This window comes from Varanus komodoensis, unplaced genomic scaffold (assembly GCF_004798865.1).
Source record: "Varanus komodoensis strain SLA01 unplaced genomic scaffold, ASM479886v1 scaffold29_1, whole genome shotgun sequence".
NCBI lineage: Eukaryota > Metazoa > Chordata > Lepidosauria > Squamata > Varanidae > Varanus > Varanus komodoensis.
Window position 1 is genome coordinate 851,563 of NW_025335759.1, and position 12,580 is coordinate 864,142.

Consider the following 12,580-nt stretch of genomic DNA (forward strand, 5'->3'; position numbering starts at 1 on the left):
CCCCCCCGCCCCCAAATATGGAAATAGGGGAAAGCTTCATCCTGACGGAGCATTGCCCACTCCAACTCCACTCACACCCAGCCCCCACCACCTCTGCTCCTATAGGGCCTGCATGTTTTATATCTATATGAGAGGCAAACTGGCATAAACCCCAAATTCTAGCAAAATGAGCTTTCTGGTTGCGCTTTGCTTGCTATTGTTATCGTTGCTGTTATATTTCTCTACCAGCCAACGGCTGAAGCTCAGCAAGGGAGTCAAAGGCACTCTGCACATGCTCAACTGTTGTGCTTCTGATGTCCCACTACTGACATCTGGGTGGGGGCAGGAGACGGATTCAAACGGAGCCACGCAGCGCCCGCTGGAGGGTGCTGCGTTCAGCGGGCTCCCAGCCGGCGTCAGCGCTCCATTCCACGCATGTTTCTCTCTGGACACGGGGCGGGCGCCCCTCCTGTGCTCTGCGGATGTGAGAGGAGGGGCAAGCCTGGCCCAGGTGGATTCGCTCACTCAGCCAGGCCCAGCGTCTCAGAGGGCGCCTCGCCTTCTCTCGCTGCCTGCAAATCAGCCCCCCGCACGCACTGGGAAACTTCTCCCGCGCAGGTCCCCCTGGAAAGACCCAGGCACTGGCTTGGAGGAGATCCCCAGGCGGTGCCTCGTGCAGCGGGGCTGTGCAGCCCGGAGCAGTAGCCCGGTGAATCCGGGCTCTGGCAGCTGCCTGTCATCTGCTCGGCCTCCCGTAAGGGCACCCCCTCCATCCGCTTTCCCCCCCTTGCCCACAGCCCGCTGTCTCCGGGCAGGGTCACCCGCAGGCTGGGCGGACGGACGGGGTCGCCTCCCTCCACAAGGGCTCCCTGTGCCTCGGAACGGTTCCGCTGCTTGCCAGTCGCACTGCAGTGATGGCAGAAGATGCACCTGCTAAACTTCTCCCTGCCACGCAGTACGGCTCTTAAAGGGGCAGGAGCCATCCTATCCCGGGGGCCGCACGATCCAACGGAGCCGGCTGCGCGTCGCGGCTTATCTGTTCTCCGATGCCTTCAGTGGCCGTGATGGGAGCGGAGCGCAGAACGGCGCCCGCGGGAAGGGTCGGGGGTGTCAGAATGTGCGGGAGCGGAGGTGTTGAGGGGACGAGCGGATTCTCACTTGCACGCCTGGCTTAGTCGCGGCCCCCAGCTACAAGTTCCCTTTGCAGTAACACTAATGATTGCTGAGTGGTTGTGGCACTCGTACCCTGGGGCGCCTGCTCCTCTCTGGCTGGCGTTGAAGCAACCTCTGCAGGAGGGCGGGAGTGACGGGGAAGGGGCGCAGTGTCGAAGGATGATGTGTTTTGAGCCAGCAGCTAGAGGCAGCCGCCGAAACGGGGGGAAATGAGATGGTCCCTGGGGAGGAGGTAAGATTGGAGGGCAGGAGCTGGACTTAAAATGCTTGTGTTAGGGGCAGCGGAGCTCCGCGACCTGGAATAGATTTCTGGCTGGCCAAGCGATCTGCCATAGGAGCTGCTCCACCGGAGCTGGAGCCCTGGGACTTTCCCGGGCGTCCCAGGCCTCTGGAGTCCCTCTGCCCCACCACTCTGCGGCCCGTGGGCACTTGCTGCAGTGAAGCTCCAGGTCCTGATAGTCTCCTGGATCAGCCGCTGTTTTGCCCACCTGTGTTTCACCTGCTGCTGCCCCTACTTGAATCTTTCTGCCTGAGGGGTTTTTCCCTGCAATCAAATGCCCCCCTCCATCACCTGTCCATTCAGCCCTCTTTACAAGTAGGGGTGTCCTTAAGAGGCGGCATTCCCTAAAGATGCACATGCAGAGAGAGAGGGAGGGCGGGACTCCATAGCATATGCAAATTAGCATATTAAAACTGGGCTGTTTGTTTGTTTATTTATTTATTTTGTCCCGTGGGCTTGTGCCCTAGATCTTTCTGGTACTTAGCACCACCCCATCTGTGTGGCCAACCAGTGTAAAGATAAGCCAATAGTGTAAAGATAAGGGCTCGATGAAGGGTTCTATGTATTTCAGAAGACTGCACATCTTTGCCTACAGAACCTGGTTCAATCAGCCCCCAAACCCACAACACGCTCCTCTCCTACGTGGTTATTTCCTAGAATAAATGCAGCATTTGGTGTATTTGCAGGAGACTGAAGAAAGAACTGGCAAAGTAGGTTGTTCTCTAAGGCAGCTCACACAGCACAGCATGAGTTAATGTCTAAATACACCACATACGTACCATTAGATGGACAGCAGTCAACAATTGCAGAGCTGGGACCCATCTGTGACACAGATCTGCACATGAAATCCACTTTAAGATGACAGGTCCTTTCTCTCTCTTTCTTCATCACTCTCTCCTTTACAAAAAACAGGGAACTGTCCTTCAGACACCCCACAAAATGATGGTGCCCTCATTGGTAAAAGGAAAGCTGGTAGAACCTACCCTTGACCTCATTTGGGGTCACAATCCACCATTTGAAAAGTGAAGGTGTACATTGGGGTTTTTCAGGCCTTCTGCCTTCAGGGTGCATATCAGCTTATTTATTATTATTTATTAATTAATTAAAAGCTTTTCTAACCGGTCCACTACTAGCATCTCAGGCTGGCTTACCATGAGCACCTGGCCTTACTAACTCCTTTGTCTGGCAAAGGACTGGGGGGGTGTCCATGACATGAAGTCCATGTGCAGGAGGTCCTGGCTCCCAATTTGATTAATGGCAGCAGCATCTCCAAGGCGTCGTGATCCCCAGCAGTGCAATCCCATGCACGCTTCTGCAGATGGCAAGTGCCACTGATTTTGATGGGACAAACTTCGAAGTGAACGTGTATAGGATCCAGTGCCAGTTCAGCTGCTGCCACTGAAATTTTTGGGGAGTGGGCAGTAAGAGAGAGATTTTGAATTTCTGGGCACTCAGTTCTGGAACCAGAAGTTGGCTGATGATGCACTCAGAATTCCCCCCCAGTTCCTTAATTCCCTGGATATGTCTGTGCCCTGAGCCATCATGTTTGCACCTGCTTCTAGCAGATGCCTGGATTCTAGTAAAAGCAAGGGCAGCTCCCCAAATTAGCAGTTCACCCCTATTCAAAGGTATAGTCTCCATTTACATTAGATCCGGGGGCAGCCAGGACTTCGCTGTTGCTGCAAGTGTGAGCTAAAGCAGCTGCCCCTCTCCCAAGCGGGTGTCCTCCTGGCATGTCGGGCTACAGCGTTTACAGTGCCCAGCTAATGTAGCCACGTTCGTTGGGAAATGTGAGCATCATTGCCTTGGCACACTCGGATGCAGCCAGGTTGAGGGATGGCTGATTTAGGACATCCTTCCAGGCACTTCTCTTTCAGAGAAGCTTGTCCCTGCATTAAGGAGTCCCCGATAAGCCATTGTGGAACCCTGGGGCTTCTTGGACTATATTTCAGAAAGCACAATTCTGTTTCAAGCTATTTTAGTAACATAAAATAAGACACCTCTCTCTTTATCAAAGCATTCAAACTGCACACAATTCCTCACCAAGCCAAAGGTACTTAGAGCCTGCAAAGGGTATTGTGTGCCCCTGATCCATCCTCATTTTCTTGTTTCGTCTAAGTACCTGATATGAAAAAGCTGTAATGAACCTTTCTATTGTCAAATGTTCACAGCTTCCACCCATCCAGGCTGAATCTAACCCCACCACCACACATCGCTTCACAGTTGTTTTTGGAATCCTGGCCAAAAAAGGGAAAGAGACAGAGGAAAAGTATATTCAGCTGGTTCCAAGAGTGATAGAAAAAGGATGATTTTCCTCCTTCATCTTTTTTTTTTAAATAAAAGTATAATTTAAAAAATGCAGCCATCTCATTGAGAAGCTGTGTGACTGAAATTTGGCAGGAGCAAAAGCTGGCCTGGGGGATGTGCCGTCTGTTGTCTCTGTGGAAATCCACTCAAATTTGCAGTGATCTCAAGTTGGCAAAGTTGCAAAGAGTGCATTTATCTGAATGCTAATGCTGTGCCTGGCCTGTATTAAGTTATGCTAATGAATGCCCCCTTTGCCTATCGCTGACACGGCGGCGGGGGGGGGGGGAGAGGAGGAGGATGCTTGGTCGGCAACCCCCAGGGGTGGTGCTGCAAAAGGAGCCAGACCGGGACACTTGGTCAGGCTGCGAACCATTCCAAGGGACGCACTGAGCAACCGTGCAAGAGCTTTGCAGTAACTCAAGGTGATCCTTGGAGGATATTATAGGAAACTCATGTTGTGAAGTGTTTCTTCTTCCCACATGAATTGCTGGGAAACCATCTTTGCCAGAGTTACCCCTTCTTTGGAAGTGAAGTATTTCAATAAAGCCAGTTGAAAACCTCAGAACCGCCCTACTGGAGGAGCAGGAAGGAAATTCAGGACCTGGATTTAAGGCCCCTTTATTTGTTTGTTTGTTTTATATCACACTCTTTGTCATGCTTAGTGTGGAGCTGGGACTCATCTCCACTTGGCTATGAAATTCTCTGAGTGATTCTGAGGCTGTCACAGATTCTCAGCCTCACATCCCTCATTGGGTTCTTTTTAGGATAAAATGAAGAGGAGGAAAACCCTGCGAGCCTCCCTGGGTTTCCTTGTAAGAGGGAGAAAGGTGAGATATAAATGTAAAGTAACAATACATCATCCTCTTCTTCCTCCTCTCCATTATTTCTTCACAACGGCCCTGCAAGATAGGTGAGGCTGAGTCCAAAGTCACCCTGTGAGCTTTATGGCTGAGTGAGGACCTGAACCCAGAGCTCCTGAGCTCCAGTCCAGCATTTGGACCAAGCTGGCTTTCTTACAGGGTTGCCCCCCTTTTAGGTAGCCACCTGCATCACCTCTTGTGTGAAGCATATGAAGGATGTCGCTCCCCCCCACACACACACACACCCAAATGCCATTCCTGCTTTGAAACTGCTTCTGCATTCCTGATCTGTTAGGACTGCAACAGCAGCAAAGGTGTTTTCCCAGACCTGGATATAAGCAATAAATAGCATGCACAGCTTTGCATTTTAAACCCACAAAGATCCTAGCGCCATTATGACTACGGATACAAAATGGAATTAGCCTCTGCAGTTGCTATTCTCTGGCTGGCCCTTGCCTTCCTCCCATGGGCTCTGGATCCCAGACGTGGGCCACAAGGTCCTGCCCTGGCTGCACCCGTGGCTGGAATGGACCAAACTGGGTCCATCTGGCCTAGCATCTTGTTTTCTTGAAAGATGATCAACCCCACCCCCACTGTGCCCTAACGAACACCTGGTGAGGTAGGGTAGGCAAGCCGAGAGCGCCCCAGGGGTATGCCAGGTGTTTCATGACCGAGTGGGGATTGCCCCCAGTCTAAATCCAACACATGAACTGCTCCAGCAAGTGGGCTCTTTCTCAGATGCTGTGCAGATGCTGACATAAAGACTGACAGCCAGTCAGAAAGGCTCTGGCCCCTGCCATGCTGTGGTCCACGAGCAAGAGAATGTAGGAAAAGCCATGCTGGATCAGAGGAATGGCCCACACAGTCCAGCACGTCATTCACGTGGTAGCAAACCAGTGGCCTGCAGGATCCCTCCAGCAGGGCGGGTGCGAGGCCTCCGCCTGCCCAAGCTCCTCAGCAGCTGGTGAATGCAGGCGTGGGACCTCCGGTAAAGGAGGCAGCACACAGCCAGCAAAGGTAACAGCCATGGAGAGCCATGAATTACTCCAGTCCCCCTTTGAACCCATCCAAAGTCGCATGTAAACTGCTAGTATAGAGGGCTGTAGTCCTGATGAAACAGGCTGGAGGTTGAGAGGGATGGCCGAGTTCCAAGGAGGGAAGATGCCAGACCAAGTGGACCAAAGCTGGTCTGAGCGCAGCAGCAGGGGTGCAGCTCGGGCTGGGCCAAGGGACTCATGAGCCCCGGGTGGCATGAAATGGCCCATCTGCCACTTAGTGGTCACTCCCAATAGTCCCCACTGCTCCACCGCTCCTGTCTGCATGTATTTGTTAAAGCCACGTCTAAGCCAGTGACCAACCATAATGGCAATTGGTCTGCCTGAAGTCCTCCCAAGAAAACAAAGTGTGGTCTCCACACTGGTCCGTTGCGCATCCTTCATGTTTTCAGCCATGTACTTAAAATTAAAAAGCAGCATAATACATGGCAAGGCCCCTGCTCTTAAGCAGGGCGTGGGGCTGTTCTGCGCTTCAAAACAAAACAGTTTTGCAGCAGGGAAATCTCATTTCTGGGCCAAGAAATGCACACTTTGCAATTGCTTTGTATACACAGTGCATAGTAAGTTAAATTACCTGAATTTTGCATACAGCAGGACTCTGTGGTCCTCCACTTGCTGTTAGCTCTATAAAGAGAATAGCAAATAGTTAGGGATTATGGGACCTATAGTCCAGCAACCTCTGGTGGGACATGGATTCACCACCCCAGAGTACCTTATTGTTCTGCTGGTTATGGGGGGAGAAAGCTACCCAAAGCATCTAAATCCAATCCCTGTCCACTGGAAATCCTCCTCCTCCCCCGCAAGCTTTGCCATTTCCCCATCCATTCTACATGCTCTGGACTATCAAATCAATCTTCTCAGCCCTGAGGGCTAGAAACTTGCGTTATTTTTAAAAGTGAAAAATGACTTTCTCAAAAGACTGAATTCTCCACTCAATATCAGTTTGCACTGGGTGAGTTAAAGAATTGCCAAAAGCTCACACGTGGTCCTGCCCACAGCTGTGTGGGCTTCAGGGGCTGAACTGCATACAAATGATGGATTGTGTCCAGCCTCTGGAAAGAGCTCCATGCTCGTGTGCCTTACTGCATGTTTTGGATCATCTCTTGCTGGGTTTGTATCTGTCCAAATTTTTTCTCAGTGCAAATAAAAGCCACCATGAAAGGAGTTTAGGGCTTTTAGACTGTAGTGCTACCTTCTCCAGCCTGGTGCCCTCCAGATATTTTTGCCTATTACTCCCAGCATCCCTGACCATCAGCCATGCTAATTAGGGCAGATGGGAGTTGGAGTCCAAAATAACTAGAGTGTGCCAGGTCAGGGAAGGCTGCTGTCGCACATGCTCACCTAAACTGAGCAATTCTGCAATATTTGGAGACAGTGGTTGTGTTTTCTGTTGACCTCCATGTTGGTTTGACTGCCACTGATGCAAATTAATGAGATGGGGGAGCCCTGAAGGGGTTGGGTGCATGAGGAGAAGCTTGCATGGCTGAGTGCCCTCAAGATACCCCCCAGGCAGAAAAGCAGCTCATCAGGAAACTTCCCAGGCTGTGAGCCAGCAGGCAGTGGCACCTGCTGGTCTTCCTTCAGCATGCAGCAAGGACCAGGGACTCTTGCTTTTGGGGGCCCTGACCATACAGACTTTTGGGGGCCCTGCTAGCATGTATCCTAGCACATGTATCCAGTGCCTCTTGTGGTCGCTGCAAAACTGACTCTCTCCTCCATATGGATGCAACACTGCTTCACGTTCTGGGAGATCATCCCAGGAGACCTGCCCTACCAAGAGAGCCAAGTGTTGAAAAATGCATACGTGCAGACTGAAGCCCTGAAGGAGAACGATGAGGCAGAAGTCCAAGCAGATGTCTCCTCTCGCTTCTGAACATGTGTGGAAACCCTTTAAAAACTGCATGGACCCAGGCCCTCCTCGTCCACTAGACTTTCATGGACTGCCCCTTCCCCTGTGCAGAAATATGAGTGAGGGGTTGTCTCTTCAGCCACAGGGGTGGTCTCTGCCCTGCTCTTTTCCAGGCATCAGAGGAGGGCTTTGGTAAGGGTTCCTTCTCTCGTCCCCCTACGGTTCCCGGATGGATGCTTGGATGCTTGATCCCTGCTGTGTCAGACCACAAATGTCTTAGGGATGATTCTGTTTGCAGATTTCAGTTTGTGCCTGAATCTCTTGCATCGTAGGAACCAATTCAGGGGTTGTTTGAGGGAGTAGAGAGTCTATCAAATCGAAAACGCACACCCACACTAATGAACTGCTCAGGCCAGAAAAGAATGCATGACATCGCTGTGTCTGTAAATGCTGCCATACTTTTGTGGGGGTAAAGGCACTTACATTGAATAAAGTGGTGATGCTATTAAACAAAATAAAGCTCCTATTTTTTCCTGAGCCACCTCCTCTGTCACGAAATAATTGTCTGCTCCCTTAATTTCCTGCAGCGGTAAACATTTGGATTGATTTTTAACACGTCTGGAGAGATGCTTTAAGATAGCCATTGATTATTACCGGCTAAAATTGTTGCAGGAAACAGGAAAATTGAATTTTCTCGGAGGGGGAAAAAAGACACAGAAGCCTTCAAACACTGCAATTATTACATGCTTGATGGCCACTAGATAGACTGGCAGGATCCCAGAGATTTTGTCACTGCTGAATATATTTCACAGGGAGGGGAAAATTCGGAGGGCCCTCATGAGCCTTTCCCTGGAGTTATTGCTTCTTCCAGAAACAGGGCTTGACTTGACATATTGGTTTAGCCCCAGAACCTGTTTTTATGGCCAGCCCTGGGACACGTGGAGCTGTGGGATAATGAATGCATTCACTGTGAAGGAAGACACTGTTTCCAGCCGCTCCTTCTCCTATTGTGTTGGGGTGTGCAGACAGAGAAAATAGAATTACCTGTCTCATAAATGGGTCTCCGCTCAGGAGATTCTGATATAGTATTTGGCTTTAGTTTGCTGCATGGCAGGATCGCGCAAGGGATGGGAGGAGGGGGGAATTCATTTAGCTAATTCACACTTCCCAAATGAATACAGGAACCAAAACGGAAATCTGCTTTTGTATTGGCACCATTTCAGATTTTGCACTGACAGTCTCCAAGCAAGAAATGCAAGCATCGACACAAAACACCAGTGCAAGTGAAAACACACCTACCAGGCTGGATCCTTTTAGGGGAAACTGCTTGCAAAGAATGCGTATTAGGCAAAACTGCAAGCTGAGCCAGAAAAATGGTGTACAGCTCCTAGTCCATCCCAGTCTAATTTCTGCAAGTGATCAAATACAGGACTATCTATAAAGCCGAATTCACTTCTGCCTGTTCTGCAGCTTCGAGAACAAGTAAGGAGTCAAAGAGGTTTCTGTCCATTGCTGACTCTGTGTTTGTAGGAGCTGCTGGGTAAAACACCCTGCCACCCTTCCCACCAGCGGCTCTCTGCCCTTACCACTGCCACCATTTCCCATCATTGCCACCACGAGCAGGCAGAGGGAGCCACGGAGCGAGGAGGCCGTGCTCGTGCTGCTTCTCCTTTTACCACCCCCCTTGGCTGGGCCAAAGCGAGAGGCAAGGGAACAAGCAGCTTGCAAGAAGGAAGGGAAGGTCTATTATCAGTGGCCCACTTCTGGGAGGGGGCTCCCCAGTGAGGCCCCAGACATGCCTGTCCTGGGCATCAGCCCTGCTTCTGCCCCTTTGCTAGACATGCAAAGATGAGGTCGCCTGGTGGTGTTCCTGGGCCACTCCAGGCTTTGTCCAACACCCACGTTTTCCAGCCAGGGGTCCATCAGGAGCGGTCCTTTCCAAGGGGCTGAGCTGAAGCCGCACTCCCTGACCCCATCCCCATCCTTGGTTTTCTCTAGACCTTGACCGAGCTAACCTATGTCTCAACCACTTAGGCAGTTCCAAAGCAGAGACTGGGCAGCCGACTTGCCCACTGATGTATCCTGGACACTTGTTGTGAAGAAAGGGAGGTTTAACAAGTGGGGAGATAAGTTGTCTGCCTGTTTTTCTTTCCTTTTGAATGCCAGCTGCAGCAGGGCGGGGGAGAGAGGCCGAGGGACAGCTGATAACATGGAGCTAGCTGGGAAAAACCTGTCTCCACAAAGCAACCTTGATTCTCAGGGCCACACCAGGTGTGCCATGGTAAACCCTGTCTACTGGGTGCAAAGGGAAATTTTAATCATGGGGAAGGAGGTTTAAGCCCTCCCTCCCTAGCTGAAAACATCTCCCGCACATGCACTGTTCAACAACAGTGCGGTCTTTTTCGCAAGGTTCAGAGTCCGGGCAGAGAGATGCGCTTTTTGTTGGGATCACAAAGAACCTGTGGAGGGAAGGTGTAAGCTTTCCCTCCACTTGCGCTGCTGTCCAAGCATAAATGGCTGGAAATCTTGATGTGGGTTCTAATTGCACGAGCTCAGCCTGAAACCTGGGCTGGGTCACTTTTCCAGGTTCCCCTCGCCACTTTACTGCAGGTGGACCTGAACAGAGGAACTGGTTTTGTGGAACTGCATTTCCCCCAAGTTCTGGAAAAGCATTCATTTAGTTCTCAACAGCTGAAGCAGAAGCAACTCTTTGATAACAGCTTTTGACCTGATGGCATGCTTACCAATATCCTAAGTACAATTTGCAGCGTTTTCACTCTGCTTGATGAAGCAGATGGTGTGAGCCAACAGACTGTATATTCCTTTTGCCAGCAAAGATGGGCCCAGTCATTAAAAAGCCGATCTATTACCCACATAGGGCTGCCAGACTGCTGGATTTTTTCCAGATTTGGTGTCTGGTCTTCTAGCCCCTCCATCAGCCGCCCTGGGGGCTGCCTCTACTGCTGTTGCTCTCCCTGCCCCCCGCGCCCCACATCCAACCCCTTAGGGGCCAACTCACTCTAAGGCATCCCTCCATACCATTTCCCTTCCCCAGTCAGGGATGCAAAACGGCTCTGAGCCCGAGGGCTCAACTCCATTTTGAGAAGGCTTTCAAGGGGCTGCAGTCCAATGGGGCAGGGGCAAAGGCAGAAAGCTTGGGGCAAATATACTAACATATTTAGATGGAAGCTCTTCCTGCCCAGGAGCAGAGCCATAGGAAAAGCTTTGCAGCCTTTCAGAATGGGAGAAAAATCTGCCAAAGTTGTGGAAACACCCAACGATTGGTGGTTGGGTGGGAAGAGGGGCCAGGGCAGGGAGCATGGCCATGTGGGAGCCCTGGAGGACCAGCGTGGGGCCCCAAGTGGGCCAGAGGCAGACCTGAAGATCCGCACCCTTGATGCAGGTCATGAATGTGGAAAAACACATTGGCAGTGCAGCTATTCTGTAATAAGTACAACCAGACTGATTGTGAGATTAAGCATCCTATTAAGGGTCCATAGATAGAGAGATGTTTGAAGAGGAAAGGAATGGTTGGCTTACTAACATGCTTGCTTCAGAAGCGAGTATTTTCCCCGGGCGGATAATTGCAAAGTAAATGAATACAGTAGGCAGAGCAGGATCTGCAGTGATGTGTAACTGGGATGTATGAGTGCGTGCCATGCACCAAGGTGGCGATCCCTGGCGAGGAGGGGCCACACGCACCGGGACAGAGCGCATGCTTGGCATGCAGAAGGCCCCAGGTTCAATTCCTGGTAGCAGATGATGGGAAAGTCATTTCGCTGCCTCGGACACCCACATCTCGCTGCTGCTTGGAGGAGACAGAACCTGATTAGATGGAAAAAACATAAGAGAGCGTCTTACTTTCTGTTTTATTCTGAGTTCTTCTGTGGGATAGAGCATAGCTCTGTGACAGAGCCCCTGCTTTGCAGACAGAAAGTCCAAGGTTCAGATCCCAGCATTTCTAATTTAAGGAGGGCTGGTGGCAGGAAAGGGGTCAGCAACCAATGCTGGGAGATGTTTCTCTAGCCCAAATCACTGGAAAACCACTGCTAGGCGGAGTAGGTAATATTGGGCAGGATGGAGAAAAGCCTCAGTGGTGCAACTGAGACTCAGGGTGCCTCATGGGTGTCCTCACACTAGCTGGGAATGCTGAAAGGTTTGGGGCCTTTTCTGCCTAAGCAGGTCTACCATGGCACCCTTCAGAAGCAATCCTGTGGCCTCTTGGTATCGCCCAGGGGGCCATAGGACTTTTTGGAGGCCCAAAACAGAGCTGCTGCAACCTCAGTGCTGGGACTTGGAAGGCCAAACCCCCATGGAGTGGGGAGAAGCCGAGCCTTGTGGGGGTGGGGGGAGAAGTGATCCAGGGGGAGGGGGACGTGGCCATTTCCTTATGTCACTTCCTATCGGCAGCTTGGTTTCCTGCAGTCCCCAGCATTTTATCTAGATAAAATGCAGAGGACAAGGCACAGCATAGACTGCTGCACATAAGCCTCCAAGGCTGGAATCTTACATGCATCCAGGATGGGGGGCGGGCTCAGCGTGCACCCCTAATGACCTTGGGGTGGGCGCCCATGAGACGCCACTGTAGACTCTCCCACTTGTGAGGCACACAACTAACGTTCGTCTCCTTCCACCACCCACCACTATTCCGTGCTTTACAATAGGAGCTCTGTTTCTGAAACACTAGAACAACAGCAAAGCTGTTTGCCAGCCCTGGTTTTTTAAAAAAAATAATAATTAAAAACATGTTAATGTACACTTTTGGATTTAAACTCATTTAAATCGTAGCAGCACCAGGACTGAAAGAACAAACTGGACTTTCCTTCCATCGGCTGCCATGCTGACTACATCACCTACTGTCCTCTGGGTAGCCATTTGCAGGGCTGTGGGGCCCTGGACCCCTGGCCTGGTCTGAGATGCTGCACATGGACCTGGAGAATTAGGACAGATGCCTGAGAGCTCCATTTCCATCTGAGAAGACCCACGGAAGATGGAAAAATGGCTGGTGCTAGCACTGGACTCCCAAACTCACTCACTCTCTCTCTCTCTCTCTCTCTCTCTCTCTCTCTCTCTCTCT

At 51.1% G+C, this 12,580-nt stretch overlaps 1 protein-coding gene across 1 annotated transcript in view; it reads left to right on the plus strand.

Annotated features, from left to right (window-relative positions):
• KIRREL2 (kirre like nephrin family adhesion molecule 2) overlaps positions 1–12,580 on the plus strand; it is a 45,521-nt gene that overhangs the window by 900 nt on the left and 32,041 nt on the right. The window lies entirely within an intron of this gene.